The sequence below is a fragment of the Solanum tuberosum genome, unplaced genomic scaffold (genome assembly GCF_000226075.1).
Source record: "Solanum tuberosum cultivar DM 1-3 516 R44 unplaced genomic scaffold, SolTub_3.0 scf00541, whole genome shotgun sequence".
Classification (NCBI taxonomy): Eukaryota; Viridiplantae; Streptophyta; class Magnoliopsida; order Solanales; family Solanaceae; genus Solanum; species Solanum tuberosum.
The window spans coordinates 233,512-247,583 of record NW_006239474.1 but is presented as its reverse complement, the minus strand read 5'-3'; the positions used below and the strand labels follow the sequence as shown (position 1 = coordinate 247,583).

General features: G+C 29.4%; 1 long non-coding RNA gene across 2 annotated transcripts; it reads left to right on the top strand.

Moving 5' to 3' along the window:
- Window positions 1-8,051: 8,051 nt before the first annotated feature.
- Window positions 8,052-11,869, top strand: LOC102602702 (uncharacterized). 2 transcript variants are annotated; one of them, XR_001472144.1, is made up of 4 exons: window positions 8,052-8,491; window positions 9,927-10,011; window positions 10,316-10,382; window positions 11,654-11,869. It is a non-coding gene; the product is annotated as an uncharacterized lncRNA (long non-coding RNA). The 2 variants fall into 2 exon arrangements; XR_368775.2 differs by having other exon boundaries at window positions 8,052-10,011.
- Window positions 11,870-14,072: the final 2,203 nt, after the last annotated feature.

Sequence of the window (14,072 nt, the reverse complement as noted above, 5' to 3'; positions counted from 1 at the left end):
ATGATCCTTTTCTACCCATGGTGGCTACATGGTTTTATAGAGACGTGAGTTATCTGAACTCATGCTCGCCCTTAATTCGGTGCTTAATACTACTCCCAAAATATACTAGCTCTTATATTTAAAAACATACTTCTTCTGTGATTTGAGATTAGTGCTCAAAAACTTAGCTCAAAGGCTATCTTGGAAATCAAAGTTTCCCCTCTTGCTTCATTTAGAAAGCGATTACTTTTTCTGAAAACTAGCCCGAAGGCTCTTTGGAAATCTCAGTTTCCGTTCTTATTTAAATATGAAAACATTTTAAATCTCTTTGGGAATACTTAGTCCCCATATACTTTTGAAGAAATGAACTTCAACTTTACTTTTTACTGAACTCAAAACTTAATTCTTAAAACAAGGTTAAAACGTTTGCAAAAGACTTTTGGAAAACTCTAAGAACTTCTCTTGACTTGACTCTTACTTCTCTTGACTTTTGATCTTAACTTTCCTTGAATTGGATTATGGATTCAAGGTTCATGATCTCATGATTATGGATGATTTCATGATGTTTAGATGTACCTTAGAGTGTTGGAATCAACTAGAAAACATAAGTACATTGCTAAGAAACAAGTACGAAAAGGTGGGGAACAAATGGGATGAACTGGTGTCCCTGGCGCTCTGAGAGGCGCGGGGCGCCAACCCTCAAAATTCAGAGAACACTTTGGGGCGCTCTGGCAGGCGCTTCGCCCTAGAGCCCCACATTTAGAGACTATTTTGGGGAGCGCTGAGAGGCGCGGTGCCCCAGCCCCTTTCCTAGAAAATCCTGAATTTTCTTTTTCGTTTTTCAACTCTAAACCCTCTAATTTCACTTAGTTCTTTCCCCAAACACTTAGAATCATTTATACTCTTAATATATGGTAGATTCAAACCAAAATTACACCTGAAAAACATGAATCAAAGCGCAAGAAACTTCAACAACACAACCCATAAGAATTCAAACGAAACCTTCAACAATGTTTATCAAGAACTCAATTTCTAAACTTTCAAAGACTTAAATTCGCTAAATTGAATCATGGTTGGCGCGTGGGTGAAGTAACCCAATGCTATGTGATCTCACATACATGATAGAAGTAAATCCTTGGCGAAACACCAACTTTCTTGATCAATCTTGATTGAATTTTGCCCTTTTTCTCCTTCTTTTCTCTTCTCCTTAGCCCTAGCGTGAAATCCCAAATTCTAAAACTGACTAAAATCTGATTTGACCCATATTAAAACTCCTAAAAACAGATTAAAATAATAGGGCAATGAAAAGACTAAAATACCTCTTAAATTTCCGAATTGGACATTTCCTTAATACAACAACCCAACTTTCAAAGGGGATAACTCACTCATACGAACTCGGAATTGCGCAAACTTGGAGGCGTTGGAAAGATCATTCCAAGGGCTTTCCAACCATATCTGGAACCACACTTAAATCATTCTGAGCTAGGAATTATGGCTGTTTGAAGTTGACCAAAAACTCACTTTAACTTGCTTAAAAATTTCCAGATTTCCTCATTCTTTCCAAAAGTAACTATTTCCAGATTTTAAACTTCCTTCTAGTTCTTTCTAGTTGTGAGATGTTACACTAAGATTTCATTTTTTTTCTATTAGATCTTCATGTTGTGCACTTCTTCAATTCCATTTGTGTCTTTTCTTTTCCAGTGGGTGAGCGATCAAAGCCCCTTATAATCTATGTTTGATCGTTGAGTTTTGTTGATTTGAAGACGGGTAGGTGAGTTGGTGGCCCCAACTATTTATGGTTTCCATGAATTTGAAATGTATTTATGTTTTACTGATTTAGAATTATAGTACATGATTGGTTTTGGCGAGAAAAAAAATGAAAGAAGGAACTGATAATCTTTTTAGCAGTTTATAGATTGTATAGATTCTTGTTTAAGGAATGGAGAGCTCAGAAACGGAAGGAGGAATGTTGGAATGTGATACCGAAAGTATTGTTTCTAAGAGAAAGGATGAAATGAGGGGGAAAAGAGTGAAATTAGGGATTTAATTCGTCTATATGGCAGTGGGGTGTGTTTGGCGCGTCCATGTGGTATTTAACACACACATGGATACTTTCGTTAACTAGAAGGGTTGGTGTGGCCCAATAGTTTGACGGGAAGGGTATTTTTGAGCCGAAATATAGTTTAAGGGTATATTTAAGCTATTTTGGATAGTCTAAGGGTAGTTTTGACTCTTTTCTATTAAAATTATTGATTCAAATTTACAATTTTAAAATGAGAAAATGGTCAAAAGCCCCCCTAATCTATATCCGAATTTTCAACTATACACTTTAACTTTACGGAAGTTCTATCACCCACCTGAACTGTTTAAAACTGTATTAATTACACCCTTAAAAAGCCACAACCACATCTATCTTGGCATGTGAACTTAACATGTGGAAATTGATTAATTTATTTTTTTTATAATTCTTTTCCACTTTCTCCTATACTCTCTCAATTTCTTCAAATTCCTAAAGTAAATTCTTCACCCAATTCTTTCAAATCCCTATTGAATTGTGAGGAACAAAGATAAATATTGATAGCAAGAGCTTGTCAAGCAATATTCGAGTTTTGCTTGTCGGAGAACCTTGAAAAACAAACTAAAAGGATCCGAAGGAGGAGGGGTTTTGCCGGAGGATGCAACAATGGTGGCTGCTGGTCGAGCAGCAAAGAGAAAAATAAAAAAATAAAAAGCATTCTCATTTGGGAGTTCACTTGAATTTGATGTAAACCCAATTTAATATTTTTTTTCAAATCTGATCCAAATCTCTTTTTTGGATGATATAAATACATGTCATTTTTTCTTCAATTGAATTGATTGGTTCTTAAAAGTTTTTTACATAAGACTTTAAAAGTTTGTGTGAAATCAACAATGGTGAATCCAGTGAAGGAATTTGGTTGCTATGGAGAAGAAATACAATAAATAAGAAATAAAAATACATATATTTTAAAAAGAGATATTAAAAATAAAGTTTTAATACTTGTTTTTTGTGTTCACTCTCTTTGAGAGAGTGAAATACACTCTCTTTGCCAGTTAAGCATTCATGAAGGTATTAATTTCAGTTTTAAACACTTCAGGAGTGACAGGACTTCCGTAAAGTTAAAGTGTGTAGTTGGAAATTCGAATATAGATTAGGGGGGATTTTGGCCATTTTCTCTTTTAAAATTAAAAGCTAATAATGTTTTGAACGATCCTATTGTTATTTTTTTTAAAAATATTTTATTCTATCTATATTATATATAATATAATGCCATAATTTATTGAAAAATATCTATAGAGTTGTTGTGAGATTTTCGTTATGTTAAGCATATTACTATTTGAGCTATTACATTAAATTTATTTGCTTGTTTGGATAAAGATTTAATTAAATCTTGAAAAAAGAATAAAATTATTTAAAATTAAAGGTGAAAAATGACACTTGAATTTGGTTATATTTGGATATATATATTTCACTTTAAAAATATATCAATGTTTTAAGAGGGAAAAATTATTTGTACTTGAAAACCCAAAATTTTGAACTCGGAAAATGCAATCAAGTTGGAGTGGAAATTTTACTACAATATATTATTAAAAAATAGGGATAATTTCAGAGACTTCCCTCCAGATTTCACTCTATAACACTCACCTTCCTGTGGTTTACGATATTACATCTACCTCCCTTATTTTCATTTTCTTTGTAACCATTCTTTAAACCTATTTAAAATAAATATAAATTAATTTAGATTTGACAATTTTACCCTTCTATATATTAATTTCTTCATATTAATAAATATTATACATAAAAAAACTCATTTAACAAATACTTTAAAAAGTAAATCAGCACAAATACATTAATACTATTATATATATATATATACGTGTTTTTTTTTATCAAACAAAGATCAAAGTCTTCGTTCAAGCTGATCCACCATTTTCACCAAATATTAACTCTTCATCTTCATTTCACCTTCACCAATTCATTGGTGATTTTTCCCCCACAATAACCCATCATTTTCTGACAACAATTTCTTCAAATCGAATATAACCCCAAGAGACAAATCCGATAAGAAAAATCAAATTTTGTTCTAGATAAACATTTCCACAAGCTAAGAAGAAAATTGATCCAAGAAATAGAGATAAATCGTTGAAAATTAGATCTATGCTTGCATGAGTGGTCAATAATGGAGAGTTTCTCAAAGCAATTGAATTTGTAATTTCTAATGTGACGACATAATCGTTGATTGCAACAGTGATGATATGAGATTTGTAGAAAAATACCTAATTTGCTTGCTTTTGCAGGGAAGATGGCTGACTCTTGCGAAGAAGAATGGAGAAAATTTGAACAAGACTGATAAAGTGGAAGTTTGAAGAGAAGAGGACTTTTAATTCTTAAGAAAAATTATTTGTGCTGATTTATTTTTAAAGTATTTGTTAAATGAGTTTTTTTTATATAATATTTATTAATATATAGAAGGGTAAAAATGTCAAATCTAAATTAATTTATATTTATTTTAAATAGGCTTAAAGAGTAGTTACAAGAAAATGAAAATAAGGGAGGTAGACGTAATAACGTAAACCACATGGGAGGTCAGTGTTATAGAGCGAAACCTAGAGGGAGGTCTCTGAAATTGTGTCCAAATTACGACCTTCATAGTTTTTATTTGGGAAACTTTCAAAAATAGCAAACATTAGGCCTTAAATAGGATTTCATAGGTTATAGTTTCACTAATTACAATTCACAATTATATTTTGGTTTGCTATGCATTTGTAATTTTGTATATATTTTTTTCTAAGATTTTAGGGGAAAAAAAATACAAATACAAATTGATTTGTATCAAAATGAATACATATTAAGAGGAGAAAGACGAGCGAGATCGATAGAGGGATGAGAGAGGCAAGCGAGATCAAGAGAGGACGGAGAGAGAATTGTATTTTGCATTGTATTATGTATTTATTTAATGCATGACATTTTTGTATTCTCTATCAATTGTATTCAAAATATAACAAATACAACTGTAATCATTCTCTGTATTGGATACAATTGATACATAATACATTTGATAGAGAGGATGAACACATATTATATTCGTATGAATTATACAAATACAATTGTTATGAAAATACAAATACAATTGTTTGAATACAATTGATATAAAATATAGAACTCTCACCTATATTTGATAAAATACAATTGATACATAATACATTTGAATGAATTTCTTCTTATTGGCAGGAGAGAGAAGGAGAGAGGGTGAGAGATATGGAGGAGAGGCAAGAGAGAGAAGGAGTGAGGAAAATTAGGAGTGATGTGATTAAGAATAAAAAAAAAATTGAGAACAAGATGAGAGCAACCTTTTGTGGTGGATAAAAATTAAAATGCACAAGGAGAGCGAATCAGAGATGATTCAGACATATAACATGAGATAAACAAATTTATAGTGAGAAAATGTGTGAAGTTGGTCATGTTGGATCTAAAAAGCAGTAGATGTAAGTTGAATAAGTAGCGAAGAAAGATGATTAAACAATATATAACACACTTTCAACTTATGAAGGATATGATTTCATTTAGAAATATGTGAAGGTTAAGACTATGCTAAATGAGTAGTAGATAGTAGAGCATTGTATAGATTTTCTTATCAGTATTTTTACTACTATGTACTCTCGTGTTATATTATTCTTCGATTATATTAGTACCTATTACTTTTTTTTTTAATTTGTTTAATTTTCATATTATTTATTGGATTTCCTTATTTTATTGTGTAGCTATTATTTTTTTTCGATATTTTTGCAATGACTTCTTTTTTTATTGTATTCCCTTCTCTTACCTGTTGTAATATGATTTAGGATTTATCAAAAATAATCTCTTTATTTAAGGTAAAGATAATTTTATGTTAGACACTATTTTTTCAACTAACATTCATAATATTACATTGAATAAATCATTAATACAGGAATCAATATAAATCTTAAAAAATGTTATGCTATATTTTATACAAGAAAATATCATTAAGACACGTCGCAATATTGAGAAACATACAATAGTTTAATAGATCTTGACTTGCAAATTAGAAAGAACAAAACCATTGAAACTTTTCAACAATACTTTAACAAGTATTTCTAGATATATTATTTTTAGAGAAATTTCATATATTTTTATACATTACTTTACTACTTTATAGAAACAATACTTGTTAAGTATTTCTAGATATATTATTTTTAGAGAAATTTCATATATTTTTATACATTACTTTACTACTTTATAGAAACAATACTTGTTAAGTATTTCTAGATATATTATTTTTAGAGAAATTTCATATATTTTTATACATTACTTTACTACTTTATAGAAACAATACTTGTTAAGTATTTCTAGATATATTATTTTTAGAGAAATTTCATATATTTTTATACATTACTTTACTACTTTATAGAAGAGACTAGGAAGCAGGTCTTCGTCAACATGCCTGCTTCCTAGCCAGAGTAATTTGGTAATTTTAAGTGCTACTATGGTGCTTCTCTCCGAGAGTTTGTGTCTTTTTTTGTTGTACACTACCCTTGATCGATGGTACATTATATGACATAGACCAAAAAAAACTAGCTATTGTACAATCAGTAAACTCAATCGGCATCCATTCTTCCATAAAAGTTTCTCTTACAAAAAAGGTACATACAATATTAATAGATGTTAGATATATATAGTTTAATATTTCATTCTTATATAAAGTCGGTGAAACCTCAAAGATTATTCATGTACTTATTAGGGTTGATTGGATATAAATTCAAAATCATAATTTAAAATTTGTAATTAAAATTAAATTAAATTAAATTTTTATTTAAATATATACTTTAAATTTCTTAAATTATATATTTTTTTATAAATATAAATTTTCATGATTTGTGAAAATCATTAAAAAAAAAATCAACTCTTTAACATTACCAAATGAGCAAATTGATAATTCATAAACTAGATATCATAATATTTTAAGATGCTAAAAATTAATAAATCACATATCTTCATATCTTTTTGTAAATATTTCGTGATTATAATTATTAATTTATTACAAACATTCAAATACAATTGGATAATAGGGAATTTCATATTTTTTTAATGTTGTCCAAATGAAAATGACATATCAAATTAATTTCTCATCTTAATTGATTAACATTGTATTTTAGTAAATTTAACATATAAAATTGACAAGTGAGCATAAATTACAAAAACATACGGAAGTACTCCCTTGTCCCAATTTATGATTCACTTTCTTTTTTAATCGGTATTGAAAATATGACACATTTTTATTTTTAGTAATAAACTTAATTTTAAAATACTTATTTCACATTTAATAAAATAATTTATAACCATATAAATATCTATAATTTATTTTTAAGAAAGTTTCGTATTCTTGAAACTCTTTTTCTAAAATAAACTACCAGTGCTCAGACTATATAACGAACAAATGTATTAAAATTTGTGCCCGTTCTAGCATGGACTGAGGTGTCTAGTATGAAAATAAATACCTTCTCTCTTATTATTTTATTATTCGTATTATTTATTATTATATTACCCTTATTACCCTTATTTAGAAATGGGACTTGGGTAAGGACGAACACTGCAGCATATAGTAGTACCAAATGTTTCATGAGATGTACTATCTACAATTTAACTTTTTTAAGCTTTTGCCCTCTCACAAGTCACACAGACACGTGTATTGCACTTAAATTACAATGTTTTGTTTCTTTTTGGACATTTGCCTACCTTTTCTACTCATGTTTATCTCTTTTATTTGATAATAATTATTTTACCAATATTTAGAAATGCCAGTTTGAAAAGGACGGACGCTGCATCAAGAAACAGTACAAAAGGCAACATAAAGTGTACTTTAGAGTTGGACTGCACTAATTTTCCTTGCTCTTTCCTGCTAATAACACGTGTGATTGCACAATGTTCTTTAGCACACCACGTGTACCACTCAGCAGAAGAAACACCCCACCTCACCAATACATATCTCCAAAGGAGCAAAATTGGATCTCATAGCTTCTAAGGTCTCTGAATTTTCTCCTGTCAAATTGATGTTAATTAATAGATAAAATTGTCATATTCTTTAGCAAAATAAAGTGGCTGATCATATGTTCTAACAAAGATTTCAACCATTGATATTCCTCCTACGATAAGTTCATAGTTTTTAAGTTTATGATTTAAATTGTTGAAAAACATCAACTTTTACTATTTTACTTTGTCGAGCTTATGTATTTTATGGTAGCTCATCTCATTTCATGTTATATATACGCCTTTTTGTTTCATTTAGAAGTCTAGGAGGCAACAATTTTTTTGTTCAACATGCGTTTTAGTGGTGAAATGGCATTTTCATATTGGAAATCTATGACAATACGTGGACTATTTAATTTCCTGTTTATGGGGATTGAAAAGGGTGTTATTCTTCAGGAAGCTAGGGTTTTCAATGATCCTCAATTGAATGCAAGAAGATGCTCATAGGTATGGTGTTCTATTCCTTTTTTGAAAAAAGAAATTGTCGTGCAAAAGTAAATTTACACTCATTCAATTTTGTGCCATGATAAATTGGTTAGACTAATTTGTTGTCTTGCCTTCATTTTTGTGTGCCTTTTCGGTGCTTCGAGTCATTACAAAGCTTTTGTATCTCTAAATCAGGGCGACACATTTACAAAGATTAGCTCTACAGCTATTAGTTCTGACAAACATGTATTCTTTTTTAAAAAAATTGGCATGACTGTACAATGACATGTTACAAGTAAGATTCCCCAAATCATGGAATCAACTATATATGCTTTCGTTAGGTTAGACTGCCTACATCACATCGACTCCTATGTGAACGCTGGGTGTTTGTAGACCATACTGTCTTTTAAATGAAGAGGTAAAAGAAACAGTGAAGAAATAGAGAGATGTGTGACATTAGCTATCAAAATAAAGCAACTACATCTTATGAGAAAATGTAAAAAGGTTCTGAATTTTCATTTGTGGGCATATGGGTTTGGAAGATATGGATAATATATGATTGTGACGAACTCCTCGATATGTATAGTCCATTGTTTTTACACGATAAAGATCATTAGTTTCATGAATTCTACTTCACTTTGCACCTCAGAAAACCTTTTTTTTAATCTGGACTTTTGTTGCCCTAGATAGAATTGGTGTTAGTTGATTATGTCTTCATCTGTATGCCATACCATATGTTCTTCACCTTATAAAAAAAATGAAAGATGATAACACATGCTATTGCATGTCTACTTGAAGTGAAGGATAATTTTTAGTGATGCATTATATAAAGTGTGTTAGTATGATATGCTTGGTTTTTGTACCAAATCTGCCTTGATTTGGGATTTATATCCTTTAGACATTAATACATCAATCATGTTTGATTGTCGTTTATTTTGACAGTTTTGTGAATTGAATTTTTAATATTTGTGTTCTCCTTAAAAGTTGTTACTCTCACCAAGTTCTTGACATTTTGATAATGAATTATGTTATATTAGTTTGTTGGAGAAATTGCTTAAGGGATCAGACGTATTGTATAAGATATATGAAGCTTATGTGGATGTAAATGGAAGTTATTAAAAAAATATTCAGTTGACCTCTGTTGCATCGGTCACTCTTATTATGTTTCATTTAGTTTTTGTGAGTTTGTCAATTTGTTTTTCGCTGCTTTATTGTTGAATCCATGTGTTGCTGAGTGCTTTATTCTTCACTCTATCTTCCTCCGCTTCTTGATTGTGTAGTTTTATACACATTTGCCTGCTAAATTAGTATTTAGAAGATAATGTTAATATACATTCCTCAATTGTTGCATGTAGGTTAATTTTGCATTTGTATAAATTTTGAAATTGAAGCTTACAGAATTTTAAAGGATATGTTGACATTAGATGTTAAGAATTCAATTGATCTCGAAATGCAGATAGTGTTATTTGGAGTTCAAGGGGAATAATGGGTGAACACTACAACAAAGTTGCTTGATAGAGCAATGGGTGGTTCATATAGAGGTAAGGATTTGAATCGTCACTTCTTCAAACAACTAGAAGAATTTTATGGCAGCTTCAATTTTTAGAATCGAAAACATGATATTTTATTATTAGTATATCAATTTTTGCTTTCTAAAGCTCCTCTTTTTCTCTTTGTTAACTACTGTAAGATTACAGTTTGTGTCAACAATAAGTGGTGACCAAATCTTTACTTTTTCATTTGTACAATCTTTTAAATAACTGCGACATCGAGCTCCATTCTCTTCACTATTGAAAATTTTAGTCCTATTTACTAAATTTCAATGGTTTTCTTCGATTTCTATAGGTTTAATGACTTTTGACGAGCAACAAGTATTGTTGCGTTGTTAGTACCATTTGCTCTTCCTTTTAAGGTATTCTCCTAATTCCATTCAATTGGTTCATTGTGGAATTGTCTGGATGAGTAGTTGTGAGCTTAAGATTCCTTTTTTGTTTCCCTTTCTCTATGGCTATGGTTCTTTTATGCACTTCTGCTTTTCGTGCACGTTGGTATGAATTTCAATTAATTAAACAGTAAATAACTTGACATGTATGTCCCTTCTACATGATCTTTTTAAGAGCTAATGGTTGACTCTGTCATTGGTAAACCAAGTTATTTCTTAGCTAGAAGGGGAAAGTAAAATAAGTTTATGTTGAGAAGAGTTGTTTTATAGTTGTTCAGTGGTGAGAGTAATTTTACAAAGTAATTGATTTATCCTTCAACTTAAAGGTAAATACATAAATTTCTTTAATCTCAAATGTTTCAGACACTCTAAATACCTTGTTGATCTTTGAGTTTTAAAAAAAAAACAATCATTTCAAGACTTGGTTGTATTGTTAATATAACTGGATTTGCTTTTATGTGTTTCTTCACTTGATTTCTATTTAAATGTGAAGATTTTCTTTGGCGTACAATATCTATGACTTAATTCCTAAGAGAGGTCTTGGGTCTTTGACATCACTGATAACATGCTTTATAGCTCAAAGACACCTTAGTAAAGGAATTTGTTCATTTGACATGCTGAAGCTTGTACCATTGAGGAGAAATTCTTATAACTCTCCCTGTTTCAATTTGTTTGGCTTACTTTGTTGGCATGGTGTAAAATTGTTGTAAGGTTTGGACTTTAATTGTTAGTTAGTTAGAAAGAATTGCTTTGTGTTGGAGAACTGATTCATAATTTCTTGGTGTACTGAATAATAAAGAGTCAGATGAAAGCTAATAGGAGAACTAAGTACATAAAGTTATACGCTTTTAATAGCAGAATAGTTGAACCAAATAAAAAACAAGAGGATTCAAAAAAAAATTAGGTGTAGAATTATAGTACCATTGGGAACCTTTAAAATCATATAGACGATGCATTGGAATCTATATTATAAAAGAAAGAGAGAACATTACCGGCCATGAAGACCTAATCATTTAACGGCACATTAGCAGAACTCGAATAAAGGAAATGATCCAAAAGTATTTTGGTGTAGAACAACTAAACTATATATTCATGTTAGTACTCTGTCACCCAACTTACATGTAGTCTTTTTTATACTTATCACATTCATTTTCAATCTTTTTTTTTATAAGTATGAAAATTAAGTTTGATTTGGTATTTTGTATGACTAAGATTTGCTTAATTTGTAAAATTTATGGCAGGAGCTATGGTCTATCAATTAGAATAAAGGACAGGCTAAGCTCTTAAAATAATGACAACAAAGAGATGGAGGTGACTATATTTCTTCATGATTTCTAGATCCTTGGTTCCCTATCTTCAATGCTTCTCTATTTGATTTCTTGCATTCTGTTATTTCAGTCTAGATATTACTTTTTGCTTCTCACAGATTATTTTAGTTGATAGGTGTTTTCTTGTTTTTTGTAAATACTCCAAAACTTTTTGTAATTTTTGAAGTGGCAAAAGTATGATTACCAACCAAGCTGATGACTATAACTCCTGCTCAGAGGAAATGATGATTTCAACTAAAGAAATTTATTTGGACAACTACTGAGGCAAATGAAAGCAAGACATCTTGACGCTCTGACTATCGGACATGTGAGGCTACAACATATGCAACAAATCAAAATATGTTCAAAACAGAGAGATAAAAAAACAAATCCATCTACAATGCTATAAAAGAAAATGCAAATCAAACGGCAAGAAAGTAGAGCTCACATACATTTTAGTTTTTTTTTTTTTAAAAAAAAGTTTTGTGAGAGGAAGTGAAAAGTTAATGAGATTTCTTCAATTTTAGTTATTTGTGGGATTCATATTTATATGATATAAAAAATAATAATAATTTTGCTATGCCAATACTTTTTTTAGTGATAAATTTGATTGAGTGATTTTATTGATAGAAATGTCTAAGTTTAGTGATTTTAATGATACAAAACAAAGTTTAATGACTTTACTAGATAAATTCTGAAAGTTGAGTGACCTTTTGAGATATTAACTCGAAACTATATTTACAGATTCGGTCAATCTTTTAAAAATTATTTCTCATGTATTGCGATTATTATGAGATGAGATGTGTTGTGAGAGTTCTTTAACAATGTGAATTTTTTATGCTTTACATGATATATCTATTTGAGTAGCCTTTGTGTATTAACTTTTTTTTCTTGTCAATTACTACTACCACCTTCATTTTATCCCTTTATGACAAAAGGTTATACATTAAATAAAATTTAAGATTTCAGAATATATAAATTGTTGGGCTTCGTGCCCCGTGCGATGCACGGGCCTCCCTACTAGTTTTACTTATATAGAAGAGACAATTTAAGTCCTTTTCAACATATCAGTTTTCTGACATTAAATTAAAGTTTGGAGGTATTAAAGTCTTTTAAAAAATTGCAAGATAAGCTTGCTTAAAAATGTTGTAACTTTTGCATTGTTATTTGAACCTAAGCAAGAGCTCTTAAAAAGATCGATCCTCCTTTTTCTATTTAATATATACAAACTATGCCCTGCCCATGGTGAATTTGATTGGTCCCACTTTCTATTTGCCATAAATGTTATTAAAGTCTTACAAAAGATTTTGCAAGATAAACTTGCTTCAAAAAGCTGTATTTCTTGCTTTGTTTTTTGTACCTCAGCAAGAGCTTTAAGAAAAGTCCAATCTTTTTTATTTAATTACAAATCCTGCCCTGTCATTGAAGAATATGATGAACCTTACTTTTCTATTTGCCATAAGTATCATAAGACGTGGGTTTTGGTCCACTTCTGTTTTTTCCCTCTTCCATTTGGCATAAATTTCATAGATACTTTCTCCATTTCTATTTATTTGTCAAATATATTTAATAAATCAAGAAAAAATTATTTTTTTAAAATTATTTTTCTCCTATTATACCTTCAATTTATTAACATTAAATTAGTATTTTTTAAAAATATAGTGAGTAAATATATTTAAAAGTTTATCAATTAATAAGAGTAAAATGATAAACTCATTATACCAATCATTATTTTCTTAAGAGGTGTGTCAAGTCAAAATTTCACAAGTCAAAAGGGTCGGAGGGAGTACATACTTCATCCGTCTTTTACTTGTCCATTATTTAAAAATAATTTTTTTATTTTTATTGTCAATTTGCATATATTAAGAATAATTTTTTTTAAATTATATTATTTTTTAGTATTAATTATTTAATCTATAAATTGTTTTTTTAGTATTAATTATTTAATCTATAAATTATTTTTAATGAATATATAAGTTCAAATATGACAAGTAAAAATGAGCCGACTTAACATATGATGAGAAGAGATGGTAGAAAGGATAAATAATGAGAAGAATCAATTATAGGAATCAAGGAAAATGTTATCCTCTTATTGGCTGAGAGTTTTCTCGAAAATCAATTCATATCCACTAATTATAATTAATAAAGTAAATAGTAAATGTTATCTTTAATTTGACTCTTATAATAATAAAATAATATTTTATTGTTTATGTCTAAAAATTAAGAAAATTAATTATTTTTGCCTGACTTTATCATTATCGTTAAATAATTCTATAAAATACTAATAGTCAAGTTAAACTCCTAGAGAATTGAGAGTCTAAAATTAAATTAATTAGTAGAGTATGCACATTTT